The 20,735-nt window shown below is 44.2% G+C and overlaps 1 long non-coding RNA gene and 1 pseudogene across 1 annotated transcript; one reads left to right on the top strand and one right to left on the bottom strand.

The window, feature by feature from the left end:
- Nucleotides 1-13,014: 13,014 nt before the first annotated feature.
- Nucleotides 13,015-14,624, bottom strand: LOC127682411 (uncharacterized). Its single transcript, XR_007977375.1, has 2 exons — nucleotides 14,482-14,624; nucleotides 13,015-13,965 (listed from the first exon to the last, which is right to left on the bottom strand). It is a non-coding gene; the product is annotated as an uncharacterized LOC127682411 (long non-coding RNA).
- A 4,373-nt stretch (nucleotides 14,625-18,997) lies between these two features.
- Nucleotides 18,998-19,719, top strand: LOC127683737 (60S ribosomal protein L10a-like; annotated as a pseudogene).
- The last annotated feature ends 1,016 nt before the right edge of the window (nucleotides 19,720-20,735 follow it).

Raw genomic sequence — 20,735 nt, 5'->3', positions numbered from 1 at the left:
CACACCATACCACACCACACCACACCACACCACATCATATCACACCACACTACACCTTATCACACCACACCATACCATATCACACCATATCACACCACACCATACCACACCATACCATACAACACCACACCACACCATACCACACCACACTACATCATACCACACCACACCACACCATATCACACCACACCACCATACCATTCCACACCACACCATACCATACCACACCACACCATACCATACCTCACCACACCATACCACACCACACCATACCATCCCACACCACACCATCCCACACCATACCATCCCATGCCACACCATCCCACACCACACCATACCATACCACACCACACCATACCACACCACGCCACACCATACCACACCACACCATACCACATCATACCATACAACACCATAGCATACCATACCATACCACACCATACCATACCACCACACCACACCATACCATACCACACCACACTACATCATACCATACCACACCACACCATATCACACCACACCACACCACACCATACCATACCACACCATATCACACCACACCATACCATACCGCACCACACCACACACCATACCACACCATACCATACCACACCATACCACCACACCACACCACACCATACCACACCACACCATGCCACACCACACCACAACATGCCACACCACACTACACCATACCACCCTATACCACACCACACCACACCATACTACACCACACCATACTACACCGCACCAAACCACCACATCACACCATACCACACCATACCACACCATACCACACCATACCACACCATACCACACCACACCATACCACACCACACCATACCATACTACACCATACCACACCACACCACACCACACCACACCACACCAAAAGACCCATCCATACCATTCAGTTTCGTGAATAGCTCTACTCAGTCCTAATTCATAGCCCTGGGCCCTACTACTCCAGTAACCAGAAGTTATGAAATGCTTTGGCCCAAGTATTTGAGTGTCTAGAAAATGAGGCTTCTTCAATTCAGTAATAATTCAGTTCTTGCTTTCCTCCCCAACGATCAGGCCCTGCCAGCCCAATCCCTGCAGTGGGCTCAGAGTAATTCATTTCTTCAATTCATTTATTCAGTTATTATCCACTTTTGTGGATAAACGTGTGAGTAGCTTGACAAAATGAATTATTTACTTGTTAAAAATAAGAAATACATGTGTATTGCATCTCAAACTTTGTGCAGAACCAAATGAAGTAAGAAAACACATGGTCTTTGTCTAATGAGAGTTGAACACACAACCCACAGATAAATGCCTAATTATGACTTTTGCTAAGTGCTGAGGAAGAACGGACAGGAAACTAGGTCCCCGGTGCCCCACGTTGTGGAGGACTTGATCTCGAAAGGTGAATGTTCCAGACACCAAGCTCCTGCTGTCCTGCATCTCCATGCCCAAGTTCCTTCCTTGCCTGAAAAATTCTCGCTAGACTTCCATCTAGAACATTGACTGTTTTCCCCCAAATGCTGGCCTGCCTTTGTCACAGCTCAGCGAGACCGTCCAACCCCAGTGACCACAACAGAATGTCGTTACCACATTCTGACATACAACCTTCTATCAGCTGACCCCAGTACAAGCGAACATGTTTATGGCTTTTCAAAGAGAAACTTTGAAAGCAAAACTAACTGAAATGAAGTGGCTCTGTCTGAGGGCAGGCGAGACGCATTGTGAGTCAGCTCAGCCCCAAGCCTGGACAGGTGCATCCTTTCTGCCCCGCCCTTTGGAATGGACCATTATTATTATTATAACATTGTTCCAAAAGTGGAAAAACCTGGCCTGGTCTGCCCTGCAATTTTGCATCTGCGTCGGTGTCCAGAGGTCACTGAAGGGCCCATTGTGCTCAGCTGCCTCTGAGTGTGACTGGGAAGCTCAGTTCTTGGTTTGTGTTGAGATTGGAAGTTTAAGGACTTATTTCTTTTTGGCTGAATCAAAATGTCACTTCTCCTTCCAAATAATTCTTTCAAAATGCCACATGTGTGTGGTGGCCTGTGACAGCCCATCATTTTGCCTCCTGTTCTGGTTGTTGGTTCACACATGGAGACACTCATCAGCTAGGACATGCTAAACATGAGAGGGTGTGAGAGCCAAGTGGGGCAAGGCCAGGGTGGGGCTGTGTCCGTGGCTAGGAGGGCTCCCTCCTTCATTCTGTTTGGTATTAATAACGTTCTATTCCCATGAGATTGCCAACTTTTTCATGGATGTCAATCACAAGCCAGGCACCTGACTAGAATCTGACAATGAGGTGATAAATGCCCACAATCTCAGGAATTTAGAACCTCCTAGAGAAAATGCAATTACAAGCCAGGCAGTGGTGGCATAAGCCTTTAATCCCAGCACTTGGGAAGCAGAAGCTGCTGGATTTCTGAGTTCAAGGCCAGCCTGGTCCAGGACAGGGCTATACAGAGAAAGGCTGTCTCAAAAAAACAAAAACAAAACAAACAAACAAAAAAAAACAAAGAAAATGCAATTACATTTGCAATTAGAAGAAGACATACCAATTTCACACATAGAACCTGAGAGGGACCATCTTTTCCAGATAAATATCCAGATGTAGTAAAAGAAGGTAAGGCCTTATCCAGTAGATCAGACAAGGCATAAAATGTGGGGTGATGGGGTCAGTAAATTCTCTCTCTCTCTCTCTCTCTCTCTCTCTCTCTCTGTGTGTGTGTGTGTGTGTGTGTGTCTGTGTGTGTGTGTATGTCCCTCTGCTCCCCCTTTCCCTCTTCCCTCTCTATGTCTGTATGTGTGTGTGTGTGTCTCTCTCTGTCTATGTCTGTGTCTATGTTTGTAAATACCATTTTCATTAGACTGCTGGAAGAGGTTATTTGTTACAATGTTGTCTTGGTTGCTATCTACCCAATGATCTGGGACATATGATTGATTTAGAAGAACTCTCTCATTTCCAAATCATTGTAATAAACACAAACTCACATTGACTTCACTTTGCAGATTGTAGACAAGGAAGAAAGCCTTCTTGGACCATTTCTCATTGACACATAGTTTTATATATTTTCCCCTGCCTGTAATCAGCATCTACAAAAAGAAATTTAATTAATTGAAGACTTGATTTTAAAAGACAGAGTTATAAAAGCAAATATTCACATGGTTGTTGTTGTTTAAATTATAAATTGAGAAGATGGCTCAGCTGCTATAAGAGTGCATAATGTACAAGGTTGGCCCAAGTTCAAGTTTCCACCACCATGTGAAAAAGCCCAGCTTGGCCACACATACCTATAACACCTACTCTGTAGGCAGCAGAGGCAGGAGGCTCCTTTGGGCTTGCTGGCACCCAGCTGAGCTCCAGGTTTGTAGAGAGAACCTGTCTCAAAGCAATAAAGTACAGAATGATAGAGCAGAAACATTTTGTCCTCTTCTGTTCTCATATTCTTATAAACACATGGACCTGCACACACTCGCATGTGCACACATTGTTCTGATATATTGCATATACCTTACACACAAACACACCCCCTTATGTGCTCTTGCCTGCATATGCGCATTCTTCCCAAATCCGCATCTAACTTTTCTACTTACACAATAACCAGAGTCTACTTTTGTTCATTATAGTCTCCTCAGAGCAGGAGAGTTCGTATTCTTCCACAAGATATGAAATTGGTTGGGTCTGATTATCAGTCATGAAGAGAAAGCCATTTAATTTCTTTATTATTTGAAAAATGGGTTATTCTACCTGGAACGACTAAAAATCATAACAATAATAATCTCCTTTATTTGTTCTATTCAAGATAAAAGCCTCGGTTGAAGTGTTAGGCGACTGTTGTGTTTTTGTCATAGTCTCTCTTTGTATTTCAAGCATTTGATGAAATAACTGTTCGAAGAAATGTCGAGAACATAATCTTTTATGGGAAAAAAAGTCTTGGCTCGGGACCATTTTGCTGTGTACATATGCACCTAGCAAGGGTTTTTAAACGTTAATTAAAACTAAAATTGCTTCAAGGAATTCAAAATTGTGACAGTGTTCAGTAATATCAAATGGGAAGATTTCAAGAAAAAAGATTATTAGTGCCCCAAACACGCCACAGACCAAAGCGCTTATTATTTGAAGTAATTGCCATCAGCTAGGCCTTCTGTTCAAGACTTATCCTGAGTAAACCTGTCCCCATATTATTTCCTTTGACAATTCTAGGCAGTACAAGTTACTCCCTTGTGATTGCATGGTACAGGCTGAGAGATGGCCAGACAATATTCCCAGGGCACAGTCTCTGCTTGGCCCAGAAAGTAAAGGAATGCATCACAGGTACACAAACCAGCAGAAAAACTGTCCCTTAGAACCATATGACCATGGAAGAAGATACGTGCTGTCTTCATGCTTTAGTAATACTGTCCATCCTTCCACCAGACCAGTTTATTTGATTCAGATCACCCTCCTCAATCCTTCTGCTCTTGTGTGTGTGTGTGTGTATAGTGTGTGTGTTTGTATGTGTATGTACGTATGAGTGTAGTGTGTGTGTGTTTGTATATGATTGTGTGTGTTTGTGTTTATGTGTATATGTGGTATAGTATGTGTTTGTGTGTGATTGTGTCTTTGTGTGTTGTATATATTGGTGTGTATACTTGTGTGTTTATGAGTGTAGTGTGTGTATGTTTGTGTGTATGTATGTATGAGTGTAGTGTAGTGTGTGTGTTTGTGTTTGTGTTTGTGTATATATATGAGTGTAGTGTGTGTTTGTGTGTTTGTGTGTCATGTGTATTGGGGTGTGTGTGTGTGTGTGTGTGTGTGTGTGTTCTCCTATTGCTCACCACCTTTATGGAGACAGGTTTTCTCACTGAGCCTGTAGCTTACCCTTGACTGGACTGGATAACCAGTGAGCGAGCCCCCGAGTTCTGCCTTTTACTACCCGCACTAGGATTACAAATGCACACTACTGCACACTACCACACACGGCTTTAATGTAGGTCCTGGGAATCCAACTCCGGCTGCTAGAAACTGAACTTTGCTTCTCAGCAAGACAGTACCAGCTTTTTAACCAGTGGTCATCTCTCCCGCCTCCCTTATTCAGATTTTTGAACGTGCATCTTAAAAATCTGTATTATCAGAGAACTGGATGTTTTAGCTCAGTGGCAGAGCACATGCTTAGCATGTCCAGCCCCTGGGGTCTGATTCTGGGCTTTAAAACAAGCCAAATAAACCACTGCATTGGTTTAATAAATCATATGATAATATGAGTTAATCATGGCTGATGTCTTTACTACAAATGTGACACTTGACCAATGAAAGACAGAAGCCCAAGCCTGTCAGACTGTCTGCCCAGTGACTGAGCTACTTCTGGCCTGTGATTGGCTGCTGTGACTGACTTGGCTTTTCCATAAGCACTCTGAAATCAGGGGTATCAAGCGTGACCACTTAGGTTTTGCCCCGCAGTCAGGCTCTGTGCTGACTCATTCCCAGCCTCTCACCTGGCTCACTGACTGAGTCTATGTGGGACAGATTCTCTCTGTGGGCCTCCTGCTGAAGGTCTTTCTCACTGAGTGTATTTGTCTGTATGGAAATGAGAACCCTGACCTTGGGCTCATTAGCACTCTCTGAACAGCTAAGCGATTCTCTGGCTGGCACGGCCCAAGGATAACCTAAAATCATATTGAGTTGATAGTAATATGAAGAGCACAAAAGGCTCTTCTTCTCTGCCCAAGCCTGCTGTCGTGGAGGAAGGCCTTGGGTCCACACTCCTCACATCACAGCAGCTCTGCTTCCCTGTCCGTGCCTCAAACAAACACAAAGGTAGGAGAAGTGACTTGTACTCTACAAACAAGGATTTGTGGGAAAAAAATGTCACACTATTTCACTTCATCCCAAAGGCAAATTATTTGAGTACTGGTCCTTAGTCTTCCTGGACCTTACCTCATTGTGCAAACACCCTTGGGGAAGTTACCCAGAACACACCCTCAGACAGAATCCTCTTGTCTTCACAGCAAGCTCTCCACGCCATGTTGTTATTTGAGCTATAAGGTCTGCTTATTCCTGCCAGCCCTGGCACAGACATCTTTGGGGGGCAAAAAGCCCCAGAGTCTGACATCTAGCCTCTCCAAGCACACTGCACACACTCATCCCCTGGTTCCCTGGAGGCTGCAGGCAAACAAGGAAAGGTCTCCATGACTTGAAGGCCAGGCTAAACACCACCATTTTCCCCCAGACACCGTGCGTCTTCTCACCTCTGTCTGCTGCTAACTTCCTAGGTCCAGCCTGGGCAGAGAGCTTTTGAAGGAAAAGTGAGTACAAAGGGAAAAAAGCAAGCAAGTAGAAGTTTATAGGTCAGTTATGCTACATACTCTTAACCCCAACAATACCAACGTGTCAGTCGAGGTTGGGAGCCGAAGCTACTACTGCCCAACAGTGAGGATTCAGGCAGTTTCCTCTCTGCACTTCCTGAAGCTTTGTCTTCCTCGTCTACAAAATGAGAATAAACTTCAGTCCAAGTGCTTTACAGTTCTATTTTAAGAACTAAAGAGACTGGCAATCATCTTGCACTTTTCCCACAACCTCTTTTCCATTTGTTGATTCATCTATTATCCCATGATCCTGAAAAGGTGTAATAGTATTTTATAATGAATTAAAAATAAATTACATAATGTTCTCTCATCTGTTTGTTTGGCATGTTCTCTGGACATGAGCACGTGTGCGCGCATGCATGCACTCTTTCACAAATATGTCCGTAAGTGAAGCCAGTTGTTAAAGTCCAATGTATTCCTTTGTCAATTATTTTCTGAGGCAGAGTCTCACTAGAACTCGAGGTCACCACTCACCAATTTGGGCAGACTGAGCAGCAGGCTGAAGAATGCTGCTGTCTCCACCTCTCAGCCCTGGGATGACATGTGCATACCACCACACCTAGGTCTCACATATGCGTTAGGAATCACACTTAGGTCTTCATGCTTGCGAGGCCAGCACACCCACTGACTGAGCAACCTCCCCAGTCCATGTTGTGCTTTTTAAATGACAATCCAGCGCTTATATCTTGATGCAGATTTTACAGTCTCTTCTGTGTCTATTTAACTATTATATGATCTACCATAGAGTCTCATGTTCTATTAAGTATTTCATATTTCCTATTGTTCCTCAGGCCCAAACCCAGACTTTTAAATGATGTTAATCTGTGGTGGTTTGAAAGAAAAGGGCCTCCGTAGGCTCACAGGGAGTGGCGCTATTAGGAAATGTGGCCTTGTTGGAGTAGGTATGACCTTATAAAAGGATGTGTGTCACTGGAGGCAGGCATTTGGGTCTGGGATGCTCACGCCAGGCCCAGTGTAGCTCGCATCTCTTCTTGCTGCCTGCAGATCCATGTATAGAACTCTCAGCTCCCTCCTCAGCATCATGCCTGCCGGTGTACCACCATGCTTCCCACCGTGATGACAATGGACTAAACCTCCGAACTGTAAGCCAGACCCAGTTAAATGTTTTCCTTTATATAATAAGTTGCTGTAGTCATGGTCTCTCTCTCTCTCTCTCTCTCTCTCTCTCTCTCTCTCTCTCTCTCTCTTTGATTTTTTCGAGACAGGGTTTCTCTGTGTAGCCCTAGGTGTCCTGGAACTCACTCTGTAGACCAGGCTGGCCTCAAACTCAGAAATCTCCCTGCCTCTGCCTCCCAAGTGCTGGGATTACAGGTGCGCGCCACCACTGCCCAGCGGTCACGGTGTCTCTTAACAGCAACAAAACCACAAGATATGACCCTTTACTCTGGAAATTACTAACCTAAGATTTTTTTTCTACCCCTATGTAAAAAACAACAACAACAAACAAGAACAAAAACAAAAACAAAAAAAACCTGCTAGTGCCAGGCTATGGTGGGGCACGCCTTTATGGTGGAGTGGATTTCTGAGTTTGAGGCCAGCCTGGTCTACAGAGTGAGTTCCAGGACAGCCAGGGCTACACAGAGAAACCTTGTCTCCAAAAACCAAATCAAAAACCAACAAAAGAACTACTAGCGATAACTTCCCAGCTATTCTAAGGACTGTATCATTTTTCTTACACTGTTTACTCATGATGGCAGCATGAAAGACATTGTGAATCTCACATACGACAGACACACTGTGGCCAGCATGTCCAGTTCATGCCTGGTTAAAAGGTTTTCTCCCATGAAATCCCAGAGTCACCATCTGGATGGAATTTCCAGGGTCCACTCTCGGGGTCTACTGGATGATTCAAAACTAAAATAAAATCGAAATAAACAATAACACAACAATAACAACTAGACAAAAGAGATGAAGCTTCTCTCTTTGGGTAAATCTGGTTTATTTCCAGATTGATTATTAATCTGCATGATAGACCACAGCTTATTGACCAAAAGGCATTCTCTAAGAAAAGTTATAGTTTCACAATCAACCTCTAAAGCTAATGTATTCTTGAATAAAAGCTGACAGCTGCGTCCTTCTCACCCCGTCCTTACATCCGCCATGGCAGACAGCTGTCAGCTCTACTCATGGCAAGGGATATGAACTAGCATTTACTCCATGCCTTCCTTGTGGGTACAGTTTTCTACATCTCTGAGAAAACAAAGCACTCATCCCATCCGACACATGATCAGGATAGATCAGCTATGATAGGATAGATCAGGATATGTTGGATTCCATAGCTGCCTGCAGCTATTATGGACTGGGTTTCTGGAACAGAAGCTGAGGGATAGATGAGGAAGGGGCGAAAAGAAAAATGGCCAAGACAATATTCACTGATCAAAGCTGGAAACTTTAATGGCGCCAGACCTTTTAACAGTTTGGGCAAACCCTTCCACCAGACTCCAGGCTGAGTTCCGGTGGAAGTTGTCTAGCTTCTCTTGGAGGTCCTCGTCTTGACTGCTCCAGCAGCTGGGTGGGTCACCTGCTTAATTCAGGAATTCCTAGACCTGGAGGAACAATGAACTTAACCTTTAGCACTCCACCCTAGGTGGAGCAGGATCCTGGCTATCTGGGAGAAGTTCACCTTGACCATAGTCAAGTACACTCTTATGTATGACTCTGTATGACACGTGACAGCAATGGCAGGTGTAACTCAAAGGCTAAAAGATATCACCATGTTCAGATAACAATTTTCCCCCTTTTTTGTTTTTTGTTTGGTTTTGCTATGAGATAGATTTTTTTCATATAGCCCAGGATGGCTCATTATATACACAAGAATGACCTTGCATGTCTGATCCTCCTGCCTCCCCCTTGCCAGTGCTGGGATTACATTCATGCACCAACGCCATACTCAGTTTATACAGTTTATCCTGGGCCTCTTGCATGCTAAGCAAGAGCTCTACAAACTGAGTCATATCATAGCCCCTGCCTTTGTCATGTAGTAACATGAATGTACTCATCTGAGTTCTCATGGTGTCTAAGTGAAATAGATCTTATCTCTACTTATATTGTTGAACGTTATCTTATATGAATAGTTATTTCTTAAGTTTTCTCATCTTCTTGACACAAGTTCCAAAGCACTGACTAAAAAAGTACATAATTCTGAAAGCAAGATTTTATTGTACTAAGAGTTTCAACTTGAGCCAAGCTTTGACTAATTCCAAAAGACTCATATTAATAATAGTATCGTTTATTCTTTTAATTCCACCGAGTTCAGGAGCTATATGAGGTATCAAATAATTTCACAAACGGCTGCTTTTTTCAGTACTCTTATAAAATGGTTGATATAAATTATAACTGGGGTTTTAAAATGTAATTTTAGAACTTGGAAAGGAACAAAACATTATAATTTATTCTTTTTATTATAATGAATTCTAAGGCAGAATTTGGGATACATGACTACAGGGCAGATATTATAGATATTATAAGGCAATAGTCTTTGGGATTAAAGTCTTTGGGTTTTTTGTTTTATGTCAATGTGAATTTTATTAGAGGAAAGAAATGGCCACACAGAGTGACTCTGTAGCAGGGACTACCCGTAGTACCATCAGTAGATTCTGTTAGACTTTGAGAAGGTGGCTCCATCAGGAACCTGCTTGCCTTGCAACACGAGGACCTGAGTTGAATCCACTAAATGCCTGTAAATGTCAGGCTTAGTGGTGATTGTAGTCCAAGCCCTAAGAAGATGGAGACAGGAAGGCTCCTCTGGCTCTATGGCTGAGCAGGCTAGCTGAATTGACGAATTTCAGGCCAATGAGAGACTTATTATTTCAAAGATTGTGTTCCTGAGGATGACAATTGAGGCTATCCTCTGGCCTTCAAATTTCATGCATATACATGAACACACATATGAGCATAAAAGATACCCTTTTGAAGTGGAATGATTGTTTTCCATTATAGAGTTAATTATGTTTGATGTTCTTTAAAATTAGGGTAAGCGATCATTTCTCAGTTGCACAGTCCTTTCTAGGAGGATTTCTAGTCTGTCTTTCTGTCAGCCCCTTTGCTGCACACATCTGTTTCTATCTACCTCTTACTGCCAGGGCTCATTCCTGTTCTGGTTTCATTCTGTTGCTGTGAGAAAACCACTCTGGCCAAAAATAATTCAGGGAGGAAAGGCCTTATTTAGCTTACAGTTACAGGCCGCAGTCCATGCTTGTGGGAAGTCAGGGAGGGAACTCAAGCAGGGACCAGGAAGCAGAAATCATGGAGGGGCGCTGCGTGTTGGCCTGCTTCCTGTACTCTCTGGCCCACCCTCGTGCAGGTTCATGATTAGTTAAGTTTCTCAGACAGCTCAGGACTACCTGTCCAGAAAATGGAGCTGCCCGCAGCAGGCCAGGTCTTCCTACATCAACTAAAACAATCAAGACAGTCCCTTCCGGATCTATCCACAAAGCAGCCTGATTTAAGCAATTCCCCTGCTAAGGTTTTCCTGTCAGAAGATTGTAGAACATCTTAGGAAGACAATAGAAGGCAACTAGGACAATTTTCAGCATCACCTCGGCTGGCTTTAGAATGCCCTGGGACACTTCAGGATATGACTGTGAGGTTATTTTCCAAGGAGGGAAAGGCTACTCTAAGGGCAGGCAGCTCCACTTACTAGTCGAGAGCCTTGGAGACTTAACAAAGGGAAAAACAGAGAAAGTGAGCTTCAGCTTGCTTCCTGAGTCCTGACTGTGGACACCGGGTGGCCAGCTGCCGCACCCACTGGCCATTCCACCACGGTGTATTGTGTCCTCAGACTATGAGCCAAGATCAACCTTTCCTCCACAAGTTAGTTCTGGTCAGGTACATTGTTATATTGTAGCAACAAGGACGTTGGAGCCTGATATCTATACCTGGAGGACCTTGAGGCCAAGAACAAAGGGAAGAATCACTTCCCATCCTTCCTCTGCCCTGAGGACATCCAGTGACACTCCCTTTCAGCAGCCAGGGGTCAAAGGGCTCCCCTCTTAGTCCATCAAGTTCTGTGGAGCTTGTAAGATAGCCTTTGGATTTATATGACCTATCCTATTACCAGTTACTCTCAAGAATAAAATAATATTTTAAACACTCTGAGCAGACTTATAATTCTAGACAAGATCAAGTAATAATAACTGAACATACTCTTCCTCCTTGGAGAAAAAAAAATCCAACAAGTGAGTTAGAAAACTTGCTCAGTTGGTATAGGTTTGTCCATCAAGCCTGGTGATCTGAGTTCAGTTATTGAAGAATCGGTCCACTTGGTGAAGAGAAGAACAGACTCCCACAAGCTGTCTTCTGACCAACACATGCTCACTGATGCATGCACACAGACACACAGACACACACACACACAGACACACACACACACACACTCCCTCTCCACCCAATCCACACAGAAAATAACTTTAAAAATATTTTTTAATAAAAATTGGGGCATCTAGGGCAAATGATCAGAAAGCAAAGACCTGGGGCTCTAAAGGTCTTCAGAGGGCAGCGCTGCTACTCAGCTGAGGACTTACTGCCTCAGGCAAGCATGAAAGTTATGGCCTCCAGGTAGAAGACAAAGACATCTAAACAAAGGAGATCAGTAAATTAGTAAATGTGTCTTTCTATGAGGTCCTCTAAATAGGAAACCTAAGAGAGACTACAAAAAGGTGTAAGCAATTATAAAAGAGAAGATTGCAGGATATAAAATCGATATGCAAAATCCAATAGTGTTTCTAGAAACACTTGGAAAATGAAATAAGTCTGGAAAGGAGGCGAATGACAGTAGAAGTGTCAGTCTAGAAAGGGATGCACCATCCTCCACACTGCAGTGATGGAGCTATGGTACAGGAAAGAATGTGGAATCCAGGAGACAAGCTCATGTTCATGGCTCAGAGAAATGCAACAGTACAAAACCGGTGTGCTAAAAATTGCGTCCACTGGCTAAGACTAGGGTTCGGTTTTTAAAGCCTTTGCTTGATTAGCACGAGGGTCAGAGTTAAGATTCCCAGATACCATGTAAATTCTGGGTGCCTACGGACTACACAACACCCTGTGGAGAAGAGGTGGGGGGGGGGGAGTGAGAGAATAACAGTGTGTATGTCTCAGCAAACCTAACTGTTAATCTATCTTCTTCCCATAGTCAACAGCAAACTCAGAACATTCAGTTGGCCTTCTTTAATAGGCACAGGCTACTTTTGTGTGCGTGATACATGAAGACAATCCCCAGAATGGCGTTCAGTCTGAAATACACACCCTTTCTTAGTGACCAAGAATAAAAGCATTGCACCCACACACACAGTGGAGTCAACTGAAGGTGCATTGTAAGTCTTCTGAAAAGGTTTCCTTCCTTCCTTCCTGCGGGTTTTCCTTTTCATCCTAACAGTGAAGGGAACAATGTAGTAAATTTCATGTGGGTTCCTGACTGCTAATGTGTTTCAGTCTAAGGCTTCATTTTCAATCTCTACTACCAATTTAAAATGATTCTATAGCTAAGGATTAAAGAAAGCAGACCTATACCAGATACATTTCTGAGAAGTAGGATGAATTTGTTTCTAAATAGCATGAATTCTAAAAATAAACACAGTCAATATTTATTGCAGAACTTGGCTACACATTTGAGAGGATGGTTCCCAAGAGTAACTTAGAAATGTTTCACGGTGAGTTGAAAAGACCATTTTATTAACACAGGTGCAGTTTGGGACATTGCAGAGCCAAGTCTTTGAACATTTGATCTTCTATTCTCTGAGTGCCCACATAGTTTCAGACTCTGTAGCAACATTCCACCTCACGCTGATATTTATTTAAAGTGATATTTACAAGATGTGATGGTTGAGAGATTCTGTTACCTAGAAAACATCGTGTCCTAGACTTGTGATTGAAGTCTAGGACCATATAAAAGTCTAGGTGAATATAAGAGATAGCAAATGCTGCTCTGCGTTGTGAGAGAGACAGAGAAGATAAAATAAACAGAGTGGTGTATATGCTGTGGAGACATGACAGTGGTGAGGACTAGACTGATGTGAGTGGCCTGTGCCATGGTGATATCCCAACCGTACTCCCGCAGAGGACCATGTCTGGGTTCTACCGCAGCCAGATGTGTGCTGATGTCTGTGGACTGTGTTATCACCAAAGGACATTCCGATGCCCGTGGGCTATGCTGCAGCCTGAAATCACATTGATGTCTGAGGTGTGGGGTGCCAGCATGTGGCATATAGATGTGACCCGTGATGCTCTCTGAGGCCATGGCTTTGTCTGGATTCATGCTTCACTCAGGGCAATGTCTGGGTCATAAGACCAAATTAAATTAAATCAAATTAATTTTAATTTAATTTTTACTACAGCAGGGTCTCTGTTGATGTCCTGTGTTACCAACGACGGACACTTGGATATCTGTGATCTGTGATCTGAGCCATGTTGATATCCATGGGCCGAGCTGCTGCCATGGGCCATATTGACGTAAGTAGCCTGTGCTGCCCGCTGAGGTCACGATGACGTTCATGGTCCAGGCTGCCTTGTCTGGGTTTTCCGTCTTCTGCAGCCAGGACCATGTTTATGGTCTATGCTGTTGCCAGAAGCCGTGCGGAGGCCTATGATTCCTGTTTCAGCTAACTATAAAGAGCAAAACAGCATATCAGCTTTTCCAGTGATATCGAATGATTGCAGACACATAGGTGACAAGAGAGACATAAAAGGCTTCTGTGAAAACCCTGACCTCTCCCCCAATCACCTCCATCCCACCTGCCACCTCCACCTCAAAAGAAGCAGCCTAAAACAGGAAACCACTGAAGGGAACTCTTAAGTGTGATAAGGATGCTGAGGTGTGCTCTCCACAATTGGTAGCCCTCGCAGGGGTATGGGAGGGACAGACTCAGTTCTCTTTAAGCCACAGGCCACTGAGAGTTTGACCATGCTCCGGTGAGTATATAGGTAGCACAGGTTGGACTTAAGTTGTTTTGTTTTTTTTGACGGGAGGGTGTTTTATTATTAAATTCTCATCTTTACTTGGAGGGGTCTCCAGGGTGGGGCAGACCTGGAAGTCCTGGGAAACGAATGTGATAAGGCTGCATGCCCTGAAATTCCCGAAGAATCAATAAAAATATTACTTAAAAAAAAAGAATAACTCACCTAAATTAAAAATTATAAACACAAGGCTGGATAGATGGTTCCACCGTAAGAACACATGTTATACACGCTGGAGGATTTGTGTTTGTGTCCAAGAATCCACTTGAATAAATAGCTGGGAATGGTCCCAAGCCCCTGTAAGACCAATGCTGTGGGAGACAGAGATGAGAGGATTGCTAGGGCTTGCTGAGTATCAGATTCCAACTTTAATGGGAGACCATCTCAGGGCAGCAGAGTAGAGGCTGATAGAGTAGGATACAGGCTGTCCTATGTTGACTTCTTGCCCACATGTATAAGCACAGGACACAAGCATGTATATGCATATAACACACATACATACACATACACACACACATGAGGCATACATGTGTAAGTGAGTCATAAACACTGTGACCGGGGCTGTAGCTCAGTTGATCTGTGCTTGCTCAGCAGTCATGAAGGCCTGGATTTGATTCCCAATGTTGTATAAACCTGGCACAGAGGCACAGGCATGTAATCATAGTACTTGGGAGGTGGAGAGAGGAGATTCAGCCAACTTCAGATACATAAAAAGTTCAAGCCCACCCTGGGCTACATATGATCAGGAAAAAAATATACAGAGGGAGGGAGAGAGGGCAGGAAAGAGGCAGGCGGGAAGGAAGGAAGGAAGGCGGGAAGGAAGGAAGGAAGGAAGGAAGGAAGGAAGGAAGGAAGGAAGGAAGGAAGGAAGGAAGGAAGGAAGGAAGGTGGGAAGGAAGGAAGGAAGGAAGGAAGGAAGGAAGGAAGGAAGGAAGGAAGGAAGGTGGGAAGGAAGGAAGGAAGGAAGGAAGGAGACTTAAAACTCTGACTTATGCGAATCCATTTCTTTAGTTCCCTTGCTTATCATTCCAAAGCCTGGCTTACGACTTCTGAAAACAAGAAAGGCGATGAAATAAAGAATAACCTCAAATACATAACAGTTGAGCAGAATATAGATTTAAGAATGTCCTTAGGCATTGATTCACAAAAGTCAACGGAACAAGGAGAGAAAGGGTGTTGATGTCCCACTTAAAACACCAACCATCAGGAAAGAAAGAGGCTTCCCACAAACTGGGAAGCTGGCTTCATCCAGCTGTCTGTAATCAAGGTGCAGGGCCCCAGAGCCATAGAAACTGTTCACGACACAAAGTAAACAGGTCTGAGGTTTCAGTCCTTGGTCAGAAATCACATGGAGTCAAGAGGAGTTGATGTCTACTCTGTGAAGAGGAAAAATGAAAGGGAGGAAGACAGGCTGGCAAGGAGAGAGGAGATGAAGGAATGGGGAGAGGGGAGATCAGAGGAAGTTTTGGAGAGAAAAGAATAATTAAGGGTAGAGGGGAGAAGAGAAAGAAAGAGGAAAGAAGGAAGGGATGAGAAGACAAAAGGAGGAAGGAAGAAAAAGATTTAGGACCAAAACCAACTTGAAGCCCAGAAGGAAATAATTTGAGCTTGTTTGAAACAACATGAATTAGTGAGAATGTGAACTTAGTATGGCATAAGAGTCAAATGGATTAGTATGGTTTAGACAGTCTCCGTCTGTGCAAAACCAGTCATTGGGCACAGGAGGCAAGGGAAAGTGGACACTGCAGAAATTGAAAGTGTAAAAAAAAAAAAAAAGGACAACTATTCAGTTATTAGGGTGAGGCATGTGTACCACAGGGTTGTGTCGAGGCCAGAGGACAATTTAGGGGACTAGATTCTCTCCTTCTACCATGCATATTTCAGAGATTGAAGCCATCTCATCAGACCAGAGTATAAAATTTTGAAAGTCAAAGTATTAATTTAGCACTAGACTGCTCATTGGGGAGAGTGCTTGCCTAGTGCATGCATGGAGCCCTGTACTTCTAGCACTGCATAAGCCTGGCATGGTGCCATCTTCAACCTCTGTACTCAAGAGGTTCAGCAGGGGGCAGCTGATGGTCATCTCTGCCTATATAACAGAGGTTACATGAGACCCCGAGTCAAGGATGGAAGGAAGGAAAAGAGGAAGGGAGGGAGGGGAAAGGGAAGGGAGAGGAGAGGAGGGGAGAGGAGGGAAGGGGAGGGGAGGGGAGAGGAGAGGAGAGCTGAATTCAAGAGTATTCTCAGGCCTTGAGTTTTGGTCTTCTCCAGGCCTCAGAGACAAACTGAGCGCCTCTTCTCATTGAGTCTTACCATGGTGTGAATCTGAAATGTCCTGACAGGCTCATGTTTGAATGATTCCTTCCCAGCTGATGTGCTGTTTTGGGAAGCTGTGGAATTTTTAGGCAATGAGGCCTGACTGGCAGAAGTAAGTAGCCTTTGAAGGTTAGAGCCCAGCCACTGTTCCAGCTCTGCTTCCTGGTCCACCACAGCGTGAGGAAGCTCTCTTGCACTCCCACTGCCACCGTCATCTTCCTCCCATGATGAACTGATGCCCTCTGAAACCATGAGCCAGAATAAACTTTCCTTCCCTTGGCCTGAGTCTGTCCGGGATTTTGTCACAACCCTCCCAAAGTGAAGCAGGCATGGGTGCGGTCCAGCTGATAGAACACTTGCCTAACTACACAGGCCCTGGGAAAAATACCTAGCACTACAAAAACAAGTTACTAAGACTGCTCTCAAGCCTGGTTGCCTTGAAGCGAAACCATTGCCGTGTGAGTGAGTCTCCAGCTCCAAAGGTATCAGCCCCAGGTGGTCTTGGAACATCTTGGCTTTCCAGGGTCAGAAGCTCCCAACCTCCAGAGTCACACAAACCAACTGAGTTAACTTTTTACAACAGCAAAGCAGAGCTAACAAGATGGCCCTGTGGGTAAAGACACTTTCTGCCAAGCCTGATAACCTGAAATCAGTTGTAGTACAAGGAAAGAAATGCACCAAGCACCATAGTGTGCATGGATATTTTTAAGCAGTGTGGTTTTTAAACTTAAAAAACAAAAACAGAAACAAAAAAAAACATTCTTATTTATTAATGTTGTATCTATATAGAAATCAGGGAACAGTTCTTGCCTTCCACCCTATGTACATATCCTTAATGGCAAAATGTGTGTGTGTGTGTGTGTGTGCCCCCGCGTGTGCACACACACACACACACACACACGGTTCCATTTCTCTGGAGAATCCAGATTCACATACCTAAAAGATGAAAGAAAGAAAAAGAAAGAAAGAAAGAAAGAAAGAAAGAAAGAAAGAAAGAAAGAAAGAAAGAAAGAAAGAAAGGCGGAAGGGAAGGGAGGTAAGGAGGGAGGGAGGGAGGGAGAGAAGGAGGGAGGGAGGGAGTGGGTAAAGGAAAAAATCCAACTGACCTCATGGGTCTCCACAGTAACATACAGTAGTTGAACCCTGGAGAAACATCCACAAATTTTAATGAAAAGAAACTGTGAGTCTGGAGCATTTACTAAGGACATCATTCTAGTATGACAACCGCAGATCTTTTCAAAGTAAAGAAAATCAAGAGAATTCGGGCCATGTGACCTCCTGGGAAAAATAGGACAGTGACGCCTAAACGGATGAGAAAGAAAACATAGGAAAGACGAAAGAAGCTGAGCTGAAGCCGGGCAGAAAGCTTGTGGCGCAGGGAAATTATACTAACACGGTAGAAATTACAGTCACCGAGGCAAGCACGGAGCCCTGAGTTTGAGTTCTGGCTCCAGCATTTCATAAATCCGGAATGGCCGTATTCTCTGCAGTCCCAGATTTGGAAGGTAAAGACAGGAGGACCAGAAGTTCAAGGTCACCCTCAACTACATGGAGAGTTTGAGGCAAGTCTGAGATAGGTGAAATCCTAAGGAAGAGAAAGAAAGAAAAGAGAGAATGTGATAGTTTGTATCTTAAATGTCCCCCAGAGCTCTTTTTGATGAGGCTCGGTTCCCTTCAAGGATATACCGGGAAGGGATAGAACTCTGAAAGGTGGTGCCTCCGGGAAAGTCTTCAGGCCAGGTAAGCATGCCCTGGCAGGGGACTGTGGCATTGCAGCCCCTTCCTCTTTCTGCCTTTGCTCTGGCTCTAGGGGTGACGACTCCCAAAGCCCAAAGCAGTGAGACAGTCTGATCCATCGCAGGAAGCAGACTCCAAAAGCAGAATCCGAATTAAGCCAGATCCCAGACAGTTGTCACACAGCGTGTTGAAGGTAATGCACGAACACCGCTCACAGCACATGGGGGAGGGGCACAAAGGGGGTGTGTGACAGTGCCCCATTCTCTGCTATCTAAAACTGAGGAAAATATCTGTTTGTCACAGCCTTTCATACATCGAAGGGCTTCTGTAGAAAGCGCTTCTAATGGAGAAACTGCTTTACTGCCTCATGTATACTCATATAAATTTATAGGGATGGTGAGATATTTTGACAGCTCCAGACAGTTGCTAATGATCAAGTCAGTGTAATTAGCACATACCTGAGTCAAAGACAAAAGGAACTTTTGAAACTCAGTTCTTTTGATTTTTCTTTAAATGCATTTCATTTGATTTTTCTTTAAATTCAGTGGTTTTTTTGTTATTGGTTTTGTTATCTTGGTATTTTTCCTCATTTTGAGATAGCTTCTCCTGAAGCCTTATGTAGTGAAAAATGACTGAACTTGATTCTTTTCCGGTTTCTGCGGCAGCCGCAGCCACGAGCAACAAAGTCTCACGCAACACCCTGTACAAGGCAGCGCGGGGAGCTCTGCATGCGAACCAGCACAAGCGCAGCAAGTTTCTGGAGACTGTGGAACAGCAGGACAGCCTGAAGAACAACGACCCCCCAGAAGGGCAAACGCTTCTCGGGCACCGTCAGGCTTAAGTCCACCCCTCGCCCCAAGCTCTTGGTGTGCATCCTGGGGGACCAGAAACACCGTGATGAAGCCAAGGCCGTGGGTATCCCCCACGTGATGAACATTGAGGCTCCAAAGAAGCTTAATAAGAACAAGAAGTTGGTCAAGAAGCTAGCCGAGAAGGATGATGCCTTTCTGGCCTCTGAGTCTCTGATCAAGCAGATCCCACGTTTCCTGGGGCCAGGCCTAAGCAAGGCTGGCAAGTTCCCCTCCCTGCTGACACACAATGAAAACATGGTGGCCAAAGTGGATGAGGTGGAATCTACAATCAACATCCAGATGAAGAAGGTGCTGTGTCTGGCCGTTGCTGTCGGCCACGTGAAGATGACCGATGATGCACTGGTCTACAGCATCCATCTGGCTGTCAATTTCTTGGTGTCCTTGCTCAAGAAAAACTGGCAAAACGTCTGGGCATTGTATACACCAAGAGCACCACGGGACCAAGAGCACCATGGGCAAGCCCCAGCGTCGGTATTAGGATGCTCCAGTAAACCTTAGTGCTGCCATGCAAAAAAAAAAAAAAAAAAAAAAAAAGACCGAACTTCTGATCTTCCTGTATCCACCTTCAGAGTGCTAGGATTTCAGGCGTGCACCACCACGTGTGGTATATGTGGTGCTGAAGATCAAATGTGCATGCCTTTGTGCATGCAGGGCAAGTATTCAATCAACTGTGACATTTGTATGATAATGCCATTTTTTATACAGTGCATCTATTTAAATGTCTAGCTGGAAAGATTTGAGTCTATTCGGCATTAACTATAGCAATTTCTGGTGATTCCGTTCTAAATAAATAATAAATGAAACTTATTTTCTCATTACTACTTGACTAAAGGGTTTGGGTAATATTTGAGAACATCAGAGCAAAGCCGGCCAGATGATTCATTGTACAGCAGGGCTTTCTAATACCTAGAACCCACATGGCAGAAACAGAGAGCAGAGGACCCTTGACCTCTGCTCAGGTGCTGCAGCTAACAAGAGCCTCCCCACCCCCTGCTGCCCCAAACACACACCGAATAAAGAAATGATAAACAAAATAAAACAACTTTGCAGTTTGTAGTGGAAGGAACAGCCTTCCCTTTCCCCCCCTTATTAACCTTTTTAGTTATCCTACAAAATAGTAAGCTTCATTAAACAGTTTCTTTCTTAAAACACAGTTGGAGTCATCTGAAAGATCCTAGCAGCAGTGGAAATGTAACACATGCTCTTTGCTTGTTTGGTTAAAATAAATTTCAGCTTCTAAAAATACCATGTTCTTCCCCAGCTAGCTTCTTGCCATTTAAAATTTGACACAGTGCTTACCAAAGATGACTCAAAATTTAGTTATTCTTATTTCCTGCATTCTTGATTTCCATACTGAGCTGCAGAATCTTTCCAAGGAAGAAAAGTGGACCCTCCACCCACTCCTACTTTCCACTGGTGAAACTGCTGTGGTGGCATCTCACCTTCACAGTAAACCGGGGAACCCCCCCCCCCCCCCCCCACACACACACACAC

Source organism: Apodemus sylvaticus, chromosome 4, assembly GCF_947179515.1.
Source record: "Apodemus sylvaticus chromosome 4, mApoSyl1.1, whole genome shotgun sequence".
Classification (NCBI taxonomy): domain Eukaryota; kingdom Metazoa; phylum Chordata; class Mammalia; order Rodentia; family Muridae; genus Apodemus; species Apodemus sylvaticus.
This window is presented reverse-complemented; position numbering and strand designations above follow the sequence as displayed.